Genomic DNA, 23,757 nt, shown 5'->3' on the forward strand with positions numbered 1-23,757 from the left:
TAACATTTAAAACAGTTAATTGGAAAAATACATCAAGGTAGTTTTCTTTTTAAATTTAAACATTCATTAAGTTCTTTTGTCTACAAGACATCTGAGCATACAAAAAATCTAGAAGAAAATAATAAGAATGATAAATGAGAACAGTTGGTGATGTCTTTCCTCTAAATTAATACATATCCAAGCAACTCTATGCTAATTTTGAATAGTTGGCATTTCCACACTCAACTAGGAACAAGAAACCATATATATACATATATATATATATATATATATATATATATATATATACACATATGCATATATACATATATATGAATATAAATAAAATAAATTCATATGCCTTCATATACATGGTTTAATAAATATATATATATATAAATTTTTATATATAAATATTCCTAATGCATTTGTCTTATGATAATTTTTAAAATACACATCTTTATATATATCATGTATATCTTAAAGTTATCATAAGACAATACATTCAGAATGTATAACTTTGTTTCATGTAAAGCATTGCCAGGCATGCTGGCTCATGCCTGAAATCCTAGTCATTCAGGAGAACTAAGACAGGAGGATCCCAAGTTTGAGGGCAGCCATGGCAATTTTGTGAGACCCTCGGCAATTCAGTGAGACCCTGTTTCAAAAGGACAGGGGATGTTGCTTATTGATAAAATGCCACTGGGTTTGAGTTTGATACCCAATACTTAAAAAGAAAAAAAAAATCAAGTGAAATATCAACTCTAGTGTTTTCAATAGCTCATGACGTAAATATTTTTAATCACTTCCTCATTGAACTGTAGAAAATTGCTTTCTTTCAAGTTCCCTCTCCTGTCTGTGTTTCTTGCATCCTTGACTTTTATCTTCTTGCTCTCTATCCAATCCTCACACCCTATAAAATCTTATTACACTTTTTTTTGAAATAAACTGCATGTGTTTGAGAATTACTCCTGCATCTTTATAGTTTGCAATAGTCGAATAGTAAATGTTTTGAGGAAGAGTTTGGTTGTACTAATATAAAGGATATGCACAAAGTGGCATGTGATGTACCAAATAAGAAATTAAATGTATTAATTTGTAACTCTTATTACCAATGTAGACAAACCAAAAATCAAACCAAAATAAGACCATCACAGTAACACATTTAAATATTACCTATAGAAAATAATCTCTAAAATGTTTGCAAACTGAAATCAAATCTTCCCAATAAAATACAATCCTATTCATTATTTATAAGATCTTAGTTTCATTCTGTTTTAGTAAATGAGCATTGCACACCACAAACCACTTTAATAGGTTACCTTCTTTTTAAAAAAAAAGTAAAAAGGCAAGGAATTAAAATGGAAGAAGACAATAATTGAATTAATTAATGTAGTCTATTCCATTTTGCTGTTTTTTAAGGTTCAAACCTACCTTGCCTTACTTCCAAAATAGAAACAATGCTCTAAATAATTTTGTAAAAGAACATAAAAGACTTACTTTTTTCAGGGCAAAAAGAAAATAACAAAATCAAAATAACACAAAGAAAGATAATAACTTTCAATGTGTACAAATAAAATTAATACCATGAAAAGGAAACATGCCTCTGTGAGCAAATGAAGATAAATATAGAGAAAGCAAGTTATTTTCTTCATATTTGGAAAATTAGAGTGACAACTCCCAGATATATCTGCACAAAATTCAAATGATTTTTTTTCTGCCTTAAACATCCTACACACAAGAAAGAAACTTTGTAAGCATCTTTAACTAGAGAAATAAAGGGTGATCATTGATTTCTAGACCTACCCAGTCTTATGTCTCATTTCTTCTTTATAAAAAAATTATGAGGAAGTGGTGAATATTATTTTTCTATAGGGAAGGAATCTGCCAAGGTATCATGTCCCTTTCAGGGAAGAAAGACATGAGGAAATAGCTGAGTCCGGTTTAAACCTGAGTTTCCCAAGTCTAGACTCTTTGCCCTGCCCTTATGCCATGAATACTTCTCTTTCCTTGTCTTATCTTTTTGGTGGAGCCCTTCCTACACTTAGCTGCCAACCCCTAGAGCTCTGTTTCTTTCAGTTCTCTTCATCAAAACCTCATAATTCACACAGGTGTGGAATTAAAATCCTTAAATTAACATTTTAACTCTTTTAAATTCATTGATTCTAATTCTCTTGAGCGATTAATAAACTGAGAGAAAGAGGGAAAATGACTTGTCCAAGTTACAGTAAAGAGAAAAACTAGAGTTCAACCTTATGTTAAGAACACCTAAACTAAATACTAAACTGTTCCTCTTGCTTCTAAACAAAATACAGATTCTTCAAAAGTTTCTCAGAATTGTCCAACTGCCTTCATGTTACATATTTCTAACTGTTTTTTGAACATTAGTTAGATTTCCTACTTTCTCCCACATATCTTCTTCCTTTCTGCCTTCTTTGAACAAAATTAAAATGAATATTAGCCAATCTAAAATGCAAATATACTACAAGTTTTAGTGCTTCTCACTTTGGGGATTCACTTTAATCCATACCCAGAATGACCATAACTGTTTCTCTAAGATTCTCAGAATGTAGGATCAATTTCTCTGCAGTTATATTTCCTATGATATTTTCTTAAGTTTAGTATTAAGCTATGCATTACAGATATAATAATTTTCTACCTGTCCATTTTCAAGTATCAAACATCTCCCTTCTTTTGGACCTCCCAAAACACATGGGTTATAGACACGAGGTTTGTAAGAAATGCCAATCTAAATAAATTGAATAAAAGTTCAGATATACAGGATCCTATTTCAATGTTCATTTTCCCAAGATATCAGTATTCTCTTCTTCAAGTAGAATATCATTGCATTTATGCAAAGACTTGAACTAAAGAATTGGATAAAAAAAAATTCATTTTCCCCAGTTTAATATTTTGACTTTTCTGTTGTTTTTGCATCATTAAAATGTAGAGTTTTTCTTATATATTATCACAGCTGAATGACACTACTCCCATTTCACATGCAAAGAAATGTTAATTGACTTGTCTAAAATTAGACAGCTAATAAATAAGTTGCACAGTCAACACCAAACCCTAAAATGGACACACACTATCTTCTCATCCCATATTGTTCCCTATGCTAGATCAATTATTAAAATTATTTATATAATATTTACAATTAGCTCTGCTACTATTGTTAATACTGCTTTCTTAAAGTGTCATGTAAGCAAAAGTTTCATTAACTAGTACAATAATATTCTATACTTAATACCTAAAACAAATCAAACTTATTTATAACAACCTGCAGGAATTGTTTTTCCATTGCATCTCAGACACATTCATTTTGCCACAGACCCAGTTGTATCATCAGACTTGATGGCCTTAAGACACTAAAGTTAGCACAATAATGAGATGTGGAAAAACACAGCATTCATTTAAAGTGGTTAGGTGAATCTTAGAACCAAATTTACTTCAAAATAACTTAGGCTCCAGGAGGTAAATGCAGCAATTAGAGAACCACTGTTAAGATAAAATATTTCAAGGTGGATGAATTCAGGAAGAGAAAAATAACAGCAGCCTTTAAAAAGAGAAACTTTGAAAATTTGTAACTGGTCATATGTAATTCTATCATTGAACATTTCACATTGAATTATGTTCACCCTATCTGGTCATTTCTTTTACTAGGTCTTGAACTACTTATTTACCTTTGTATCATTGCTTAGTACTACAACTGTCTACAATAGACCATTTGAGTGAGTTAAATTTTTTTCCCTTAAATATAAAAGGAAGTAATTTTCATTACTTTTACTATTTGATTTTCACACTAATAAGACCACGTTAAACAACAAGGAACAATAAATAGTCATCTGTGTTTAACACAGTTAATATGGTAAACTTTCATAAAGTCACTTGATCATTTAACTTAAATCTCAAGTAACTTCTCTTTTTCACTAAAGAGTATTTTTTTTACTGTTTTCTGAAAATACTAAGGAATCCAAAGTAACTTTTAGGAATCCAGTAAATATCAAGAAAGAAATTCAGATTATGTTAAGGACCACTTATTTGTTTGACTTAGAGAATATATTTTATATTTTCTACTGGAGTTAATATTTTTTTGAAAATTTTATAACATGCTTAGAGTAAAAGTGACCTTTAGATAAGACATTAATCTCCAGTCATAATCTTTTACCTCACCTGTTCTACAGTTGTCCTTATAACTTTTAGATACTCAGTATTTAAAGGAAAGGGGAATCTTAAAATTTCAGTTCTTATAAACACAAACATAAACAAACTCATCATAATTTGAATATAAAAGCTTCAAGAGAAGTCATCTGTAAAAATAAATATTATACTAGAAAACCCAACAATATTTAAGCCACTTTCTACTGACTTGCTCTATGGTGATTGTATTTTTTATCATGTTCAGTTCCACTGAAGAAATTTTAGAATATATATCAATTCTAAATTAATTTACATTATATTATTAGATTAACTTTGGTTCAGACACAATGATGAATAAATACTACTGTATACCCAAGTTTGATTTCTTAACTTTCTTTGGTACTATGACTGTAAAATGTATATGTAAGTTGATATCTGAATTTTATAACTAAGAAAGAAGTATGTACTTCCAGAGAATTAGTTTGTTTTGTTATCAAATGATTTATAATCACAATTACCCTAAAGAAGCTTGTGATTTCAATTTTACTCAAAACATGCCAACCCATATATTCCTCACCTTCATTTCTCATTGATTTTTTTCACTGTTTCCCACTGAGCATTTATCACTGAAAAAAATAAATAAATAAGACCTCTAACTGGGAAGAAACAGCATCAAGAAAAGAAATGGGTGTTTCCTTCCATATCTAACAATGGGGAAAAATGACTTCTCTTCTGTTTCCTAATTGAATGTGATATTCCACAAGCTTCCCAAGTTCTTAACTGAAACTGTCAAAAGTTTCTTTTCTAAGATTTAGCTGCTGAATGCGCACTAAGTTCAATGTGGAAGAGTTCCCAACCTAGCAGTCAAGTTCTTTAATTCTTGGTTAAGAGAATGTAGGCATAGCAATTTCCCAAGTTCATGGTATTGGATAATAAATTTTCTAATGTTAAAAACCAGTGTTTTATAGATAATCAATGGCAAGAAAGAAATTACATATACTATGTCCTAATACAAATTTGAATTGATACAAAAATAATTCCAAAATTTCACAGGAAATAAGAGTAGAAACAAAATTGTTCCCACCTAGAAATTTAAGAGACCTGAGCTCTAATTTCATTTTTTTGATTACTTGCAATGTTGAAATCTCACTTAGTATCACCCTTTACCAGTCTTCATAATGACTGGGAGCTTTATAGGGCTCTTTCTAAGACTAAATGTATTATTTTGTCACTATTTCCTATGTGTTCTCACAACTGGTCATCCATAATTGATGAGATTTGTGCTGGTTTTTAATGAAATAGTTATTTTAGCACCAGGAACTCTCTTTTAATTACACAGTATCATTAGAACAGTGGCATTTAAAGAAACAGAAGATAACATTATACTGAATTATGAAGTTAAGGTTTCAATTCTCTTATAAAACTTGTAACTTGAAGTCTGCAACACTGAATATCTCCTTTATGTTACAAAAAAAATTGTAACTAACAAATTGTTTTGTTATTTTTTGTGGTATGGGAGACGAAATTAGGCAAATTTATATCTTTGAGTTATGAATATGAAGAGTTAAGTTTCCAAATGACAAAGTAAATTAAAACACAAAATCTAACTTAGATTAAACATGGGACTTTTCAAAAGTTCTCAAAAATATTTCAGGGCACTTTCATCTATCTGTTCACATGTCCAGGGAACTATCTCATATTTAGTGATTATGAAATGCCAATTAAATAAAAATTTCTCTCTAGAACATAAGGATTATTTTAATTCCCTATCGCCACTCAACTGTTTCTTTCAAATAATATTAATTTTAATCAACACAGAATTTGTCTAATTCTGTAATGTTAGAGACTGAAGAACAATAATATCTCAGCAAATATCAAATAAAGCAAAGCAAATTCTTACATAAAACTACAATGTTGAGAAGCTGGATGGATTAAAATAGATGTTATAACCTCTTCAAACATCACTTTTAATCGTGGTTTAATTTCAGAAAATATTTTAGTTAGTACATTTAAATAATAAATTAAATATTTGATAAAATAGAGATTAAACTATGTACTGAAAAGTAAATTTCCCATGAAATGTCCTATTTATCTATTAGTTATAGATACAAACTCCTATAAATAGAAAAACTTTGTGAAAATACATAAATCCACGGGTTGTGGTTGTAGATGCATTATTAAATATTATTATCCTATTATATATCTAAAACAACAACAACAACAAGAAAAACTTCAACTTTTTGAACCTCTTAACAAATGTTTCTGCTACTATGAATATCAAAGTCAAGACAATTTTCAATCAACCCTTCACCACCTATGTGATCAGCAAATTTTCTCTTCCTAAACCCCATAAGACAGAGTTACTGCTAGAGGGTAATGGAAGATGAGATGTTTTTCCTGAGCATTTGGCAGCTATAAGAATGATGTGGAGGAGATTCCTACACTCCTCATTAAATGTTTGCACATGTAATTAGGTTTTTCCAGTTAATGTAAAGAAAAATCTTTCATTACTTAGATAAATTTAACACTTTCTTTTTTCTCCTTTACCATAATATGGCTGTTTAGAATTTGAATAATGTGCACATTGTCACTGTTATTAACCCTTAAGTATATTCATATTTCCTGGAAGCACAGAATCTATAAAACTGGGATTAATGAATCGTGTATACAAATGAATAGGTCCCTTCTTTTCCATCAAAAGCTCAATTTTTTTATCTATGAAAATTGAGGAATGGAGTGGTTGAAACCAAAACTAGCACAGAGGAAATAGGAAATTTTCTTTGATTTGTTTAGAGAAATATAATGTGAGAAAATACATACAAAGTATAGCATAGGACAGCAATTTTTTTAGGTTATGAATTGCTAAAGGATGGATAAGACATACAGAAAAAAAAGAATAGTAATTTTACACCTGTGTTGTCAGATGCACCTAATGGAACATTTTGGAATCCCTTAAAAACGCAGCAATTTAAGGAATTGAACATTAAGAAATGCATGAGAAATAATATTTTGACAATTTCTCATGATTCTCAAAAATGATAAATCTCACACTATTTTATATTAGATTAAGAAATGACAGATTCATTGGCCTTTCAATTTCCACAAAACAGAAAATACTTTCATTTGCTTTTTGGAATCACTTGATGGTTTACTTGGAGAGTTCCATTTCCCTGTACTAACAAAGGAACTTCCACACTTTGTCAAGTATTTAAGTGTTATGAGTTGATATGGAAATAGGCTATATCATGAGAACAATACGTAATACTTTGAAATATGAAATTAAAGACTTGTATTTTAACTTAGGGAGGTTTTTTATATGAATGAAAATGTTCTACATTCATTTTATGAAAGTATATTTCAAAGGTAAAATATAACAGAAATTATAAAAAATGGTCTTAAGACAAGTTTATGCAATTTAATAATGTAGTACTTGTTTTGTTAAGAGAAATCTAGTTGTAAAAACACATAAAAAGTGGTAATACAGGGCAGCAAGTTTTTAAGTCATAAATTCTTTAGAGACTGATAAGACAAAGCAGGAAAAAAATTATAAAATAACTTTGATGAAATAATTTAATAATAAAAACTTGGGTTTCTAAAAAGTAAATGTATATATTTATGTGTGTGTTTATATAATAAAGCCTTTTAAATTTTCTTCTATCACTGTATTAAAAACAACAGAATTATTTTTTTTCATTTTAAATGAAAATTATTTATTATACAAAAACATTCAAGTCTAGAAGATAGAAACTGATTATACTCCACTTACCAGAATCTTCTAACAATATACATTGGGATATTTAAAAAGTCATACAATAGGCAAATTTAATTGAAAGAGTAGAGAGATAAAACATGGTTCATTATAGTTTTTAATCCGAAACTTAAGTGTTAAGGAGTTTTATATACTTCATTACTTTTTAAAATGCAAGAGCCTCTAATGTAGAGTTATTGATCACAAATGCTTAGAAAATAGACCTCTGTAGGTATTCTACTGCTTTGAGCTTCCGACCAGTCTCTTTCCTGCTATAAAGTGCTAAGAAGTTCATGTAACATATTAGCACAGTGCACAGCCCTAACACCAGTCTAAAAAATTTCATGTCGGAAACATACAACTCTCCTGTTTTATGCTTCTATCTTGGAGAATAAAAAAGAGAGGAATAAATCTAAGTTCTTGAAGTCAGAATTTCTATAGAGTAAACAATATAAATTTAGAATCCATTTAAATTAAGAGAAAAAACTGCCAACTTCTTAGTAGAAATGTTTAAAGATATATTTAAGAAGATAACTCAAAGACTGTAGGTAATCAAAACTGTGTGGTAAACTGGATTCAGAAAATCACACTATTTTAAATATCTTCATAATTTTCTAGAATAGTTTTTGATGAATTGGGGAAGCAACAAATCCTGCTATAAAACTTTGGTTTTGCCAAGCTAAGTTATATATAGTCAAATCATGTTCCTAGTACTATAACCAGATGGAAAAAAATATCTTTTTATTTTAATCTTAAAAGAAGGTATTTTGTTTTATCTACAAGTAATGTGAACTCCAAATGCCTTGGTCAGCATAGCAGCCTCTTACTTTCTTTATCCAGAGAGTCCTCTACCTTTTACTGACACCATCTGGTCCTTAATGCTAAGTCTGAACATCAAACCATACCCACTCACTTCTACCCTGAAGGTGGTGAATGGTTATGAATTGTTAAATAAAAAAGAAAATATATGTTAGCCAAACTTGTCACTTTTCTAATAGAGTTTTACTTAATTAAATACATAAGATTAATATTCTGCAAGTAACTAATTCATAATGACACTTCTTGAGTAAACATTTATGTGTATGTGCATGATATGATTTTAGTTCTTCTCTAACTTACCAACCTCATAACTATTGGGTTTCCGACCACCTAATAGTTAAAGTATTTATTAATCACCTTGAGAAATGTTCAGGTATATCAGCCATCCTTTTGAAAATCCCACACCACTATAGCTTTTCCAATGTATTGCCAAGAGCATCCAGGTGTACACTAATCTTACAACTTATCTGGTATTTAGTTAATCATTGTGGTAATGCTCTTTTTTCTAACCTTTATGGACTCTAATTCTGAATAGAGTTTCCATGGAATCAAAAAGTAAAATTCTTAATGTTTCTTTTCATTTTTTTGATTTTCAAAAGTTTTACATAAGAAGAATTTAAGGGCTCCCCCAACGCCTACACAGAAAAATTGGCACTTGCCTTGTAATAAATACTCTATTGACTTTCTCTTTTCAAGTATGCCTTATTATCATCTTCTTAGACACCAGCTAAGCTATTTTTCAAATTCTTGTTTTTATATCACATTTCATATTTTAGTTAACTTTTAGCTCTGAATCTTGTTCTATCTTTACTTAACTAGAGTTTGTTGATTTTTGTATGTAATATGTTTTACTTTTTAATCCTTTGTTTTATTTGCACATTCTTCCACGGTAATTTTTTGCTTTACATTTGACCAAGGCAAACATATTCCTGACAAGTTAAAGACTTGATATACTGGTCCACACAGAACTTATAACAATTTAAGCATGAAATAGAAAAAGATGCAAAGAATCATGTGTGAGTTGTTCAAAATTGAATACAGGCATTTCAAAACAAATATTCTAATAATTAGTAAGTATTTCATACTTAGGGTCAATGCATTAATCATGATGTACTCCTATATGTTTATTGTGGTATTCATAAGTATTTCTATAGCTCTGGTGCAATTCAATAGCAACCAATTGCATTTCCAATAGTTTTTTAAATTTGACTATTTGTCTATATTATTAAATTCTAGTATTTTAATTAATATTAACTTTTTTCATACTTACTTCCATAGCTAACATTCAGAATGAAAGTAGAAGTATAGACTCCCTAAATGATTTCTTTTAAATTAACAATCAGATGAAATGTATGTAGGTAAAGCATTGTATATACAACAGCTTAAAAGTTTTTGCTTTCAAACCTGTATTAAAATCACCACATTGAATTGTATTTTTCATACTACAGAAGTTATACAATTTTTTAAAAATGTGATGGATTTTTGTTCTTTATAAAATAAAATTAATTAAACCAACTTAAAATTTCAGGTTGTCTTAGTAATCCACAGCTTTCTGTACATCATATTTATCTATGTGCAAAAATATTCTTTCCTACTTTTTCTAATAAAAATAAGGATCTTTGAACATATTTTCATATTTTTAATCCACCACATTCCTGTGCAACATTTAGAAAAAAAGTCCAAGATATTGTTTTTCTCAGTTTCCATAACTTTGCAGAACTCCACTTATAGAGCATCTGTTCTGAATTTTAACAAGTTATTGCACTGCCAGATGCCCAGTTATTTGGGCTGTATTCTCAAAAACACATTGCTCCAGCATAAGACCTACAGTCCGTACCTGAGAAAAACATCCCTTTTTTTTCTGACCATTTGGCTTGTTTTGTAGGAACACTCTTACCCCATCCTGGTATATATTACCTTAAAATTTGTTTGTATGAATCGTTTACTCCTATTTTGGGTGACATTAGGAGATATGCAAAAGGGTTATATTTACTCTCGCTTCAACTTTTCAACATAAAATCCAAGCAGAGAAAAAATAGCATGTTGTAAAAAAGGAAAAAGGGGAAAAGAAAAGCTTCATCTAACAGTTTTTTTTTTTTTTACATTCTGGCAACATGGCAAGAAAGGATGGTTTTGCAGAAGCCAGTGTGTCAAAAATCCTAAGTGGCTGGGAGATGAAGTGCACAATCACAGAAAGCAGTCACTGGTAAAGGAATGTCAGCCACTTACCAATGAGATGCCAGACTCCCCTGTCCTTCCTCTGTGACTCTCAGTTCCTGTCTCCCATCCTCCTGCCCGTCGGCACAGTTCAGACAGAGCAGTTCCTTGGGTCCTTGTCAGCCTGTGGCAGAAGAGAATTGCGGAGTTTTTAATCATTCAGAGGGAATCCTCCAGCTTGCCCTGCCTCTCCCAGAAGACCGGACCCAGGTAACGCATCCTTTCCGCCCAGAGCTTTAATGGCACTTTGGCTGCTGCCTTCTTGCAGTTACGCTCCCCCACTCTGTAGTTGGTTATATTGGGAAGTAGGTGCGGCGCCTCCTCCGGCTGGTGTGTTTGGGGCTCGAGTGTTTTCCTCCAATGCGTCCGCGCGCCCCGCGCCCCGCGCCTCTGACTGGCTGTGTCCTCCCGGAGCGGTCCCTCGCCCCTCCCCACTCGCCCGCGCTGTCGCTGTCGCCCGCGCCCAGCGCCTCACTGCCTCTCGCTGAAAAGGTTCATTTAGCATGTCCCCGGGTTTAAAAGACTGTTTGCCTCAAGAAGGTTTTTAAATGCTGCTGCGCTCCTCTCACTAGTCTACCGGTATTCCCCTTGCCTCCTAAGTATGGAGGGCTTGCCCAGGCTTTTCTGCTCTGCAACCTCTCGGTATTTAACATTCATAGATTACAAAGCAAACGTGTTGGCTGAAGACTGCACGGGGAGATCACAGAGGCAGAGTCCCTTCCTCTCCTGCCTGCTCCTCGCTCTCTCCCCTCAGATTCCAAGTCTTTGGCTTTTACCTCTGACAGCAGCCGCACAGACTCACGCGTTCACTTAGGTCGGCTTGCAGAGCGGACTTTCTCACTTTGGAGAATTTTCTTAGGTCCTGACTGGGAAGCACTTCTCTTTTGTTTATACCCTTGCTAGTTTCATCTGAGGGCTATTAGGTTTGGAACTGTTTTTATTTCTCCTTGATTTTGTTGTTGCTTCGTGTCAGTTCTAAAAACGCTAAGGAAATACCCGGCTTAGTCTCAGACAGCAGCTCTTTTTTTCTGAATTTTTATATCACAATGGCTGTAATTGGAAAAATAGCACAGGTAGTAAATCCACAGTGTGGCAGCTTTAGTGCCATTGTTCTGCCAGTTTCCCTTCTACTTTTTCTCTTGGAGTCTTTGAGTCATTCTCCAGTTCCCTCAATTCGTCTGATTGGTAATTGAGTGTTTGTTAAATTACATACCTCTCTTTGCAATGTATTTCTATAGAGAATGTGGTTTGCACCTGTATTTAGTGGAAAGGAAAGCCTACGTACTGTGTTCTATTCCTGTGTGTCTGTACATAAACCCGTGAGGGAGTCTCAGGTCGCACCTGTGTCGGTTGGTGTCCGTTTTTCAAGTGTGTGTGAGTCCAACCTGACCCTGCACTGAGACTGCTTCCTCTGCTCACTTAATTCCCCAATGGGGTCTGACTGGCTCTAATTGGCAAGGAGAGTACAGTGCCATGCAGCCTGTAGCTGTAAGCCGTCTACCACCAGCTCTCAGTTCTTTCTCTAGCAGCTTTTCTGGGTAATTAAAATTAGTCTTTTTCCTGTTTCTTGGTTTTTTCTCATTCATCCACGGATGTTGTGCAAACACCCCGTCTGCTCTTAATGGCCACCCTCAGGATCTAGGTTGATTTCTGGTTCTGTAGCAAAGACAAATTTGTGTGCTCCCATTTAATGCTTCTCTACCCTTCCATACTTTTTATTTTCTTGTTCCCACTTTCCAGTAATTAGGTTATTTTCTTTATGTGTTAGCTGAAGGATTGCTGTGGCGATTCGACTTCTCTGGGCTTTTCCTCTGCTTCAGTGGCTTCAATCCTGTATCAGGCTGTTGGTTAACAAAGAGAATCACCAGGATTTTTACAACCTCTTTAAATATATTGCAAAGTAGATTCAAAGTCTAAGAGCTTTAAAACATATTTTTTATTGTGGGAAGCACTTCTCTTTTTGTCTTTAAATGTTTATTATAACTGAACACATTGAGACTTAAGGCAAGGTAGAAACAGTGAGCTTGCTGATTGATAGTTGTCCTCCTAGAATACCTTGCCATTACACATGATTTGATAGCGTTAGCTCTTTGAATCCTTATATTATACATTTCACATATTTTCTTTCAACCAGTCTTGACCCAAAAGAATGTAAGTTGACTTATAGAAATATATTAATTTAAAAATGGATAAAAATGTGCATCAATAAAATCAAGACATAAGATAAAGTGATAATACCAGAGATGCGATGAAGACAGAAACAGAGTTTGTACAGAAATCTTCCTTGACTTTTGTTAGTTATAGCCTTAAGTTTACCAGGGAGATTGCTAGTAGCCAATGTAGAAACAGAAACACCATCAGTCACATGACTCCTGGTATCTTCCCACAATCAGCAATGGATAAGAAAGTTCACCTACCACAAGATGCAGATAGATTACATCTTTCTTTTGATCAAAGAATCTGAAGAATTATGATGTTTTGAATTTTTATAAAGGGGACAAAAACATCACAAGAACAGGACATGAATGTATTTTTGACAGATGTAGGCAATGTAATGACATTTTTCCTTTTGAGGTTTTTCTAATACTTTAGAGGGAAAGAAAGGAGATGTTGAATGTGATTAATCAGAGATGGTGGGGTCTATTTTTGTTAGTAAAAATTGAGAATGTGGACTTCAAGTCATTATTTGGGGTTGACCAGGTAACATGGCTACATTTTTTTTCAGAAAACAGAAAGAGTAGCTATAGTTACTCTTATTTTTTTATAACTTATAATGTTTCATTTTGCTGGATTATACAATTATATGTTCCATATTAATTTCTACATATGTAATACACATATTATTAATCTGACTTCATTTTTCAGAAAAAAAAATTTAAAAATTGCAATCATGGATTTTATTTTGTGCTGTATATTTTTAAATTTTTGTGTGGAAAGTGAGGGCAGTAGTGATCATGTTCATGTCTATGTCCTCTTTACATGGTTCAAGCATAAGCAGGCCAATATATGAAATTCAAGAAACTGTTTTTTTTTAAGTATGAAAAATATCTTTGTAGAAATTCTTCCAAGAGAAACAAACTAACTTGTTTTCCAAGCACATACCAAATATTTTCACACATGCTGTAATTAAAATTTTCCACTAATGTCATGTAAATATGGGATTTTTATGCTATCTTCTATTTTTCTTTAATAGATGTGGAACTTTTATGCCATTATATAATCCCAATGTTTGTCACTTAATAAAATATTATTCAAATATCACTTAGTTCTCTTTATTTGACAATGTCAGTGACATTTTGGAATTCACCAACTATTCTCTATACTAATGAAGTAGTCTTTGATCATTGAATGAATTAAAAATATTGTTTGCAAGTGGGTTAAATGACTTTGTAGGTAATTTTTTTCATGCTAGGGTTATAGTACCTCTACCTAGCAGTTATTTGCTTATCTGATCTTGTTGTCTAGCCATCTTTGTGTAAATGTCTTAATCTCTTTATCTGCCAGTCCCCAGTGGGCAAGCAAGCAGATGTAGCACATCTGTAGCAGTTGATTTGCCTCTAAGCTTTTGTTTTGTTTGTGTTACAGACTTTTTCTTTAAATCAAATCCTACTTTCTGTTTCTCTACATTTTACTCATATAAGGTTCTAGTTAGTAGATCATAACTATTACTATTATTATAGTCTTCCAAATTATAGTATAAGTAAAGGGGAACAGCAATATTCAATTAAAATCTAGATCAATTGTCTTTCTTCAATCCTCCTGCTTTACCTTTTTGAACTGCTTTCAGCATTTGCATTTTCTATTTTATTGCTTTAATCCTCTGTGTTATCTTTTAATAAGAGCAGGAACATGAAAGTACTTAAAAGTATAATTAAGAAAATGAAAACCTTTCATTGTCAGTGTACACTATATTCTCTATAAATATAAAAGAAAACATTAGGAGTCAAAAGTAAACTTTCACTGGAACTGGAAAAAAAGTATGAGTATTTAAATTTTTATGTGGGTTTCTTAGAACATTCATCTTACTAATACCAATGCTGTTTTTTTTTTAAGAAAAATAAACATATCTTAATCATGGTTAGAAATTATACCAACTTAATTAATTTAACAGCTGCTTCAACAAACAGTGCTTAAGAACGGAGCTCATTTTGTGGATGTATTGATGACATCTGCAACCAAAATCAGTGAAGAGGTATGAAGGAGCAGCTCTTGTTTGACTGTCTTGGTGGTCATATAGGAACATTTGCTTACTGAGGATGCAATGTCTGATCTAAATGTAGATTCATGTTCATCCTCTGCCATATCTTAGTTCAACAAAAATGTTCCTTCCTTGAAAAACACAAAAATCACTGGCAGTGAAAGTAGATTTCAGAAAATAGTAGTAAAGGTTGAAATTTTACTAACTTAAAAGTACAATTTACTCATTGCATTTCATTCAGTAACTTCCTTGAAATAAGTATTTCTATTTTTTCTTGGCTATAACCTTGGTCTCAGGATGCCTATCAGCTTTAATACATTTGCTTTCCCAGATGCTAAGTCTATTTTGCACAGCTTTATATCACCAAGCTCTTAACATATGAAGTTGTTTCTGTAAAGGAATGAAAGATTTTGGATTTATATTCTCATGACTAGATATTTTTCCAGATTCTCTGCTTAACCACCAAAACTTCTCAATCTGGGGTAAAAATGTAATGGTTTCTTATATTTGGTGTAATTTGTTGTGTCTGATTGTTGAAGTACTATCACATTGTGCTATAGATCAATCATTTTCTACCTCTTCCCTCTTTTGCAAGTCTGCTGGACACATTCACTTGACCTATCTTTGACTTCTGGCCCTAAATTAAAATAAATTTTCTTCCAAAAATTAATATCATATACTATACCCATCTCTTTTTATAATCCTTTCTGGTCTCGTCTACACGTGAACTCATATTATTTCTAATCTATATTCATAATTAGGTTTTAAAATATTGGTATCTGTTTACTTACAGAGCTTCATGCTTTGTATATATCAAGAAAAAAATCACACCCAAACACTGATGCACTTTATGTTTAGATTTTAATTGATTCAGTAGTGTTCTCATAGGAAGCCTCTTTATTTTTTGTTGTTGGTGCTTTTTTGTTTGTTTGGTTGGTTTTTGGCTGAGACTTCCTATGAGGCTGTATTATAAAGCTGAAGCAGATTCATCTTTTCTTTTTTTTTTTTTTCCTGTTTTTCCTGTTCACTAGTGATCCTGAAGTTAGCAATATCGACCACTAGATGGCATTCATGTTCTAATTAGCAATGTCATTTAAGTTCTTTCCTAGGGACTTTGAATTTTTAGGGAATGATAGGAACCCCAAATTAGGAAATGAGCCATTAAAAGTGTTATACAGATTATTTAACATAGAACACCTGAGAAACACATTGGTAAATTGCAAAATAGTCATTTTAGTAGATAATCTTGTACTCACAAAAGCTATTAACATTTATGGAGGGCTAACTATGGAAGGCATCAAAGTAGGCATGTTTTAGGTGAACTGTTCCATTTTATATTAAAGACCTAACTGAAGCTCAAAATCTAGTAATCTGCCTCTACTTTAATGCTCCTAACCTGTTCACTAAACCAATTTCCATGCTGATTAGAATAAAACAATTAAATCACAAAACAAAACAAGATGTTCTTACTAGGCACAGATAACATACTTCATATATAGGGAGAGTAATATGAGGAAATGATTCTAGCACAGGTGCATAACAAGGCAAAATACCAAAATAAATTTATGAGTTGGAAGTTAATGGCATTTTCATATAATCAGAGATATATGCTTCATTCAATAACACTTATTAAAAACCTACTATGCTAAGTGCTGTAAAGAAATGAATGGGTTTAAACATTAGATTCTTACAGAACTTTTTTCATACACAGCAAAAGTGAATCATCATATATTTTCCCAGTTGTAGTATTGTGCCTGAATAATACCTTATTCAAGATGCTAATTGGCATATAACAGCCCACAATTTTGCAAGAAAATACATAGCTTTTATAATAAATGCTATTCTCTTCTGAAGATACATTTTGTTGTATAATATTTTTTTGCCATCAATGCTACTTATATCAACTTTTCAATCCTAGAGTTAAGGAAACTACTTTCCTGTTATTATGTGAAGTTCTTCCTGACATGTAGAAATTGGAGTGTATTTTTTTTCTACCACAGCCATCATCAACCATTGCTTAGAGTAATTGGTAGCAACAAAGGTATCAGGGCTCAGCTGGCAATTGTTCTGATGACGCAGGAGGCTGCTCTGGAACAGCTATGTTTGCTTTGCTTGCTGACAATAGTAAAAACTTGCTTTGTGTCTGTGAAATTTCAAGATATAATTTATAAGCTATGCAAGTACGGATACAACACTAATATTTTATGCTTAAATAGCACCTTTCTTGTAAGTATCCCAAGCCCACTTAATATAGGTAACAAAAATTAATCCTTATATCCTAGCTATGTGACATCTCTTTTATATGCCTCTCATTTATTTCCTGTTACACTTATTTTATATGAAAGGAAGGAATCACAGACTATAAAACTGTTTTTATTGTAATTGTTGGAGAGAATCTCCTAATGCAATGAAAATAAATTACTCCAGGTGTCAAAGTACAACATAGTGCAATTTTGTTATCAACTGTTAATTGATTATTAATCATCAGTTCAAAAAGGGCTAATGGTGTTCTTGTAGAGAAGAGAAAAGAGGCTATGTTGGCTAGTCCCAAGGAAAGCCAAAAGGCTGTGCAAGGTGGCATCTCTTCAGCTGAGGCAGTTTTGTTAAGTGATGCTGACTAATGAGGTAGCAGATACTGATAAGAACCCAGCAGCAGAAGGAATTATAATAGACCCCACTGAAAAACAATCAAAGACAGGTAAATCATAATAATGTGTACTGTAAAAGTGACAGCAATATGTGTTCTGTGGTCACAGGGAGACTTAATGCAAGGCCACCAACAGTGACGAGGCTTGGAAGTCAGGAAGTGTGGTTGTTTTTCAGTGGAGATCAGCACAATTAATATGTCAGGAAATTTTAGAGAAAACTTTATGCTTGACCATAGGAAGGTTTTAAGCAGTAATAGAAAAGTCACTCTACTAGAGATTTTTGGATATTAGAAAAATAATGATAAATAAAACAACCTTCAAGTGTCTGGCCACAGATTTTTTTTTTTTTTTTTTTTTTTTTTTAAACAAGGGCAAAAGAATCCAACACCAGGAGCATTGGAACTCTATAGTCAGTTTCCACTCCAGGCCACCCTCTCTTTTCTCCAGGTCCAGTTTTGTCTGTTGTTTATCCTTTGAGCATATTCTCCTTGGTAAAGCAGAGCCTACAAATGCCAGCCCTGCACAGAGAGCAAGCTGCAGTTGCCCATCTATCCTCCATATCCATAAAGGAAAAGTAGAGTTTCCCCACTTTTTTCACTTTACATTACTTCTATTCTCATGTGACCTAATTAAAATTTCAGCTTCTCAGATTTCTTAGACTGACTGGTATGAATACAAATCTTAGCATGATTTGCTCTCAATTATGCCAGTTATTTCAAAATGAAAATATGTTCTCCATAAAGGGATGATATGTGTGTGTGTGTGTGTGTGTGTGTGTGTATGTATTTCCTTTTGAAGTCTATTTGTTGACTTTTTAATTTTTCCAGTATTGAGACAAAACATGTTTGTGAGTCAGATTTTACTAAGTCTGACTGCAGATAGTGCACATAAGGAATCATTTTTAATGTGGGAGACATTAACATGGTCTAAAATATTTCAAAAGATACTCTTTCTGACATCTCAGTTGGGTTTATCTTCTTAGTGGAATCACTGCCTTGCTTATTGAGGGAAGAGCTGCATCTAATAGAAATTACCAAGCACATCAAGCTTGTCTTTCTCTAATACACAAACTGGTAGCTGCATTTTTCATCGGAAAGTTGCACAACATTATATTAATATATAATGTATATGTAAGACATATATATATATATATATATATATGTGTGTGTGTGTGTGTGTGTGCAAATAATTGCCACAGTCAAGCAAATTAACCTCCTCATTACCTTCCATAGTTACTTTATTTGCGTGTGTGTATGGTAAATACCTGGAATCTATTTTTTCAGCAAATTTAAAGTATAAAATATGATATCATTTACTATAGTTTTTATAATATTGCTCCTACATAACTGCAAGTTAGTATTCCTTCATCAACTTCTTCACATTTCTTCCCACTCCACAAACTGTTAGCCACTACACTTTTCACTGCTTCTGTTTTTGACTATTCTTGATTTTTCATATAAGTGAGATCATGAAGTAATTTTTTTCTGTGTATTCCTATTTCATTAAACATTGACATTTTTTTCCTTTCATTATAGTGTTATGTCCTATTAAATGAAGTTTCCAAATAAGTAGCAATATTCTTATAAAAATTATAAACAAAAAAGTGTTTGCTACAGCTCTCAGAGAACTTTACTTAAAATCAAATTACCATCTACAAACCCTTCTTATTATAAAATTTACACAAATATTAGCAGACTAAATATCAGAAAAGAGAGCTGTTCTAAGTGTTATTCAAATTATTCTTTATGTAACTCAATACCTATTCATTTTACTCCCTGTCCAGGGATTTGTTTTCCTCATTTTTAATTTTTCCCCCTTTTTTTGGTGACATTTATTGATACATGATGGTTGAATTTGTTGTGACATTTTAGTACATGCACACAAAATGACAATATAATTTGGCCAATATACCTCTCCAAGCCTTCAAGCCTTCTCCCCTCCCTTATCTCCTCTCATCCCTTGGTCCCTTTCCTCTATGGATTTCCCTTTGCTTTTCCTGGGATCATCCCACCATCTTACTTCACATTTATCCTGTCCAGTTTTTACATATAATAGAAAACACAGGATCCTTGACCTTCTGACTTTGGCTTATTTTGCTTAACATAGTCTCAAGTTCTATTCATTTTCCTGCAAATGACATAATTTCTTTTTTTTTTTTTGGCTGAATATTTTTCTCATTTTAAGGATTACTGAATGTATTTTTATTTTAAAAAAAGTTTTCTGAAATAAATTTTTATTTACAGAACTCTAATCTGAGGTTCTTTGTGACAGTGTTATTTGGACAAGTATAATATTGAAATTAATTTGAATATGGTAGATTAATCTTACAACTAATACAAATTTTGCTTTTTAATTCTTACCTTCTTTTTAATATATTTATTTTTTAGTTGTAGTTGGACACAATGTCTTTATTTTATTTATTTATTTTTATGTGGTGCTGAGGATGAAACCCAGGGCCTCGTATGTACTAGGTGAGTGCTCTACCACTAAGCCACAACCCCAGCCCTAATTCCTTCCTTCTTTTAATCAATGTCTGCACTATTAATTTTCTAACACTATGTCACATAGAAAGATGCATAATCTTTGCTTTTAAAAAAACTTATAGTCCTGAGAAGTAAATGAAACATCTGAAGTACTTTAACAGAGGTCCTCTCTGGACTATGCAGGATATTGAAGAATTCCTCACTCTTCACTATGCAAGGAGGATGTACATCTACATCTTAGTGTCTGTGCCTGAATCTACATGGATATTAGTGTCTTTATTGCATATGTCAATATCTATATTTGTCCAAATGTGATAGGAGCATAGAGACCTGTCTAAAATGTATGTGTTCAGGAAAGTTAAACTTAGTAAATAAGGGTAGATGCTAACACCTCTGGAATGTGATGAACAGGTAACAGCATTGGTGTAAGTTACAGCTATATAAATAAGAGACTTGTATATCATCTTAAGGGATTGGAATCCTTACAAAGCTTAATCAGGAGAAGATAATTCTGAAGATGAATAGACCTAAAGAAGAAAAACCAGTTAGGGAGCTATTACAATATTTGAAATCATAGATTATGAATGAATGTTTCAAGGGAATGAATTGCAGAGAATCTTAAGAGTAAGGTATAAGAAGTTGGGGACAAATTGCATGTGGCGGATGTTGAAAAAATTCACTCTACAACAGTTATTTTCTTCTTAATAGAAATTAAGCAAATATGATGAACAAAATGGATGAGAAATAGATTTTGTCTGCACAGAGCCTTATGTTCATTGACATGTAAACAAGAAGTTTCACCCAATCCATTGTGCTGAGTAGAACAAAAGGGAAACTTCACTTGCTCAAAAGTAATGGATTAAGCTGAGATAGAGAATACATGTTTAGTGGATAAATAATGAGTTCAGTGGTGGACATGGTGATACAGATTCAATTGTGTGGCACTGGAGAAAGCTGTACTGCATAATATTGAGCACCTGTGATTAGCGGTCAGAGATGATTTGCAAGTAGGAAGATGGTATTGGTAGCTGCCATGAGGAATAGATAAGGTTTTTCTTTTCAGAATGATGACATGGGAAGAGGTCACAGACAAAGATGGAATCTTGGAGTAGACCTCATTTTGGACCCACAGAGAATTAAAGAACAAACGTTGAACACAGAAAAAAGCAATATCATCTATATAGGAATAGAATCATGTGAAATGATGTTAGGAAACCAAAGAAGGAGATAGTTTGAAGATGAAATGTGTGCATAAATGTGCATAAATTTCAAAGAAGACATATAAATTAAGAAAACAGATTTTTGATTTAGTGGACAGAGATTCAGAGTACACACAGGTGCAATATAGTTATGAAACCTGCTTCAAAATAATGAATATAAAAATTATCAAACCTTGATCCATTTTTTATAATGAAAAGAAAGCCTGAGAAAAATTGAAAAAAAAAAAAAAACCACCTGACACCTGTTTATTTGTTGCCATTTAGCTGGATTTAACTTGGAGTCAATAATACTAATAGTTTTAAAGGTTTTGTTTTTGTTTTCTTTCCTAGAGCAATGTTTCTCAAGCAAGTTATTGTACTATTTTCTGTTGATGTTGCTGCTCTTAGATCTCAGGAATTTACTTCCTTGTATCTAATCCATATAATAAGTATAAATTGACATTTGTATACATATATATGCACATATACACAGTATTTTACTTATTAATTTTAAAAATGGATTGCTCTTCAAAGCACAACATAACACAGAGTTCTTACTGCAGCATATGAATTACATGATAGCAACACAACATTTGCTCATTTCCATTGGAAAGTATCTTGGCAGGTTTGATACTTAAGGAACAAACCTAAGGTACAGAAATACTTCTTCATATTTCTTATTTGTTCCAGTAAGAATGATTGTTTTTGAATAAATTCCAGTTAAGATTAGTTATGCCTTTATTTCTTTACTTACAACATATGTGAATGTGGGTAAGATATACATTTTTAATTGTAAATTCTGTGCAGTATAATTGTCATTAGTGATTAGAATTATAAATAATAAGGTCTTAAATTTCAAATCACTATTGCTAGATTCAACTAGGATATCCTATTTAAAATTATTCTAAAAAACCTGTACAATCAGGAAAATGAGAAATTATACCCCATTTGATTCAAATGTACGAATTGTTAAGATCATTGTACTGTCATGCATAACTAATAAAAAAAATGAAGCTAAGGCTAGAATTGGTGGCACGTGCCTATAATCTCAGTGACTTGGGAGACAGAGGCAGGAGGATTGCAAGTTCAAAGCCATCCTCAGCAACTTAACGACGCCCTAAGCAACTTAGAGAGACTGTATGTCAAATTAAAAAAATAAAAATTTATGGGGATATTGCTCAATGGTTAAGTGCCTAAGTTCCGCTGGGTTAAATTAGCACCTCCCCCCCACCCCTGTGAATAAAAAGAAATAAATTAAGAGTTCTACCCTCAGGACTAAATCCATAAAATTTACTAGAAATACAAACAATATATTTCAGTTTTATTCTGGGGGTGAAAAACAAATTATTATACATACATATGTGTATCTATTCAATACCCTTGCACTTTGTGGAAATGAATGCTTAAATTTAAATTTGGTCTTCTAAAATGTTTATTTAATATATAAAATATGACTAGAATAAATATTTTTATTTGGGTCTATGCTTACAGAAATGAATTTTAATTAACCCAGCAGCAGATGATAATAAGATTATTAGCATGTACAAAGTGTGTAGGTAATAGAAACAGAACAAGAAGCAATTAGTGAAATTAGCTGTTTTTTTTTTTTACCAAGAAACAATATCTTAGATACTAATTGTTTTTCTTAGTCCCATCTCTGCATATATCACTAATAGCATCATTAAATTAGTGTAACACAATATTATAAGCACTAAATATACTTCTTGATTTGCTATCAAAATGACATAATCATGGACTTAATAATATTTCAGAGGAATTACATACATACAATGGGGTTACTTGAGTTATTTTTAAATTACATTTTTTTTTTTTTAGGTTTGGATAAATAAATGTTTTTCTGCTATAAACTGTCTTTATGTCATACTCTTAAAATCATGCAGTACTCCTAAGGTTTTTAATTATCATTTTTATGTATGTATTTATTATTAATAAAGATTTTAAAATGGTCATGAAATAAAGTCCTTGCCCTTAGGAGTAGCAAAGTGAAGTATGAGAAATTTAGTATTAATTTTTACTTTTTAAAGTTGAAATTTCTTAAATTCTACTTTTCACACTTCATATTTCCAACTGAGTTCCACATGAATTTGATTTTGATGATAGATTAGTGGACTTCTGCTCTGACTTCAATTTATCTATTATCCCTATGGAAGAGATGCTGATTGACAAATTAAGTGATAAATAGAGAAACAACACAATCTTTTCAATTTCAGTTTGCAATGTGTCCTTAATTTTCTTCCATTTATCTATCCTTCTTCTTTCATAATCACCAATCTTCTGTTTTTAAACTTTTAAATATGTTCTTAAT

The 23,757-nt window shown here is 32.0% G+C and overlaps 1 protein-coding gene across 1 annotated transcript in view; it reads right to left on the bottom strand.

The window, feature by feature from the left end:
* The window catches only part of Cntn5 (contactin 5), a 1,225,793-nt gene extending 1,213,794 nt beyond the window's left edge, over positions 1 to 11,999 (bottom strand). The window contains exon 1 of the mRNA XM_015489961.2: positions 10,916 to 11,999. The gene's annotated coding sequence lies outside the window, so the exon portion shown is untranslated. The remainder of the gene's footprint in view (positions 1 to 10,915) is intronic.
* Between the last annotated feature and the right edge of the window lie 11,758 nt (positions 12,000 to 23,757).

Source organism: Marmota marmota, unplaced genomic scaffold (genome assembly GCF_001458135.2).
Source record: "Marmota marmota marmota unplaced genomic scaffold, marMar, whole genome shotgun sequence".
NCBI lineage: Eukaryota > Metazoa > Chordata > Mammalia > Rodentia > Sciuridae > Marmota > Marmota marmota.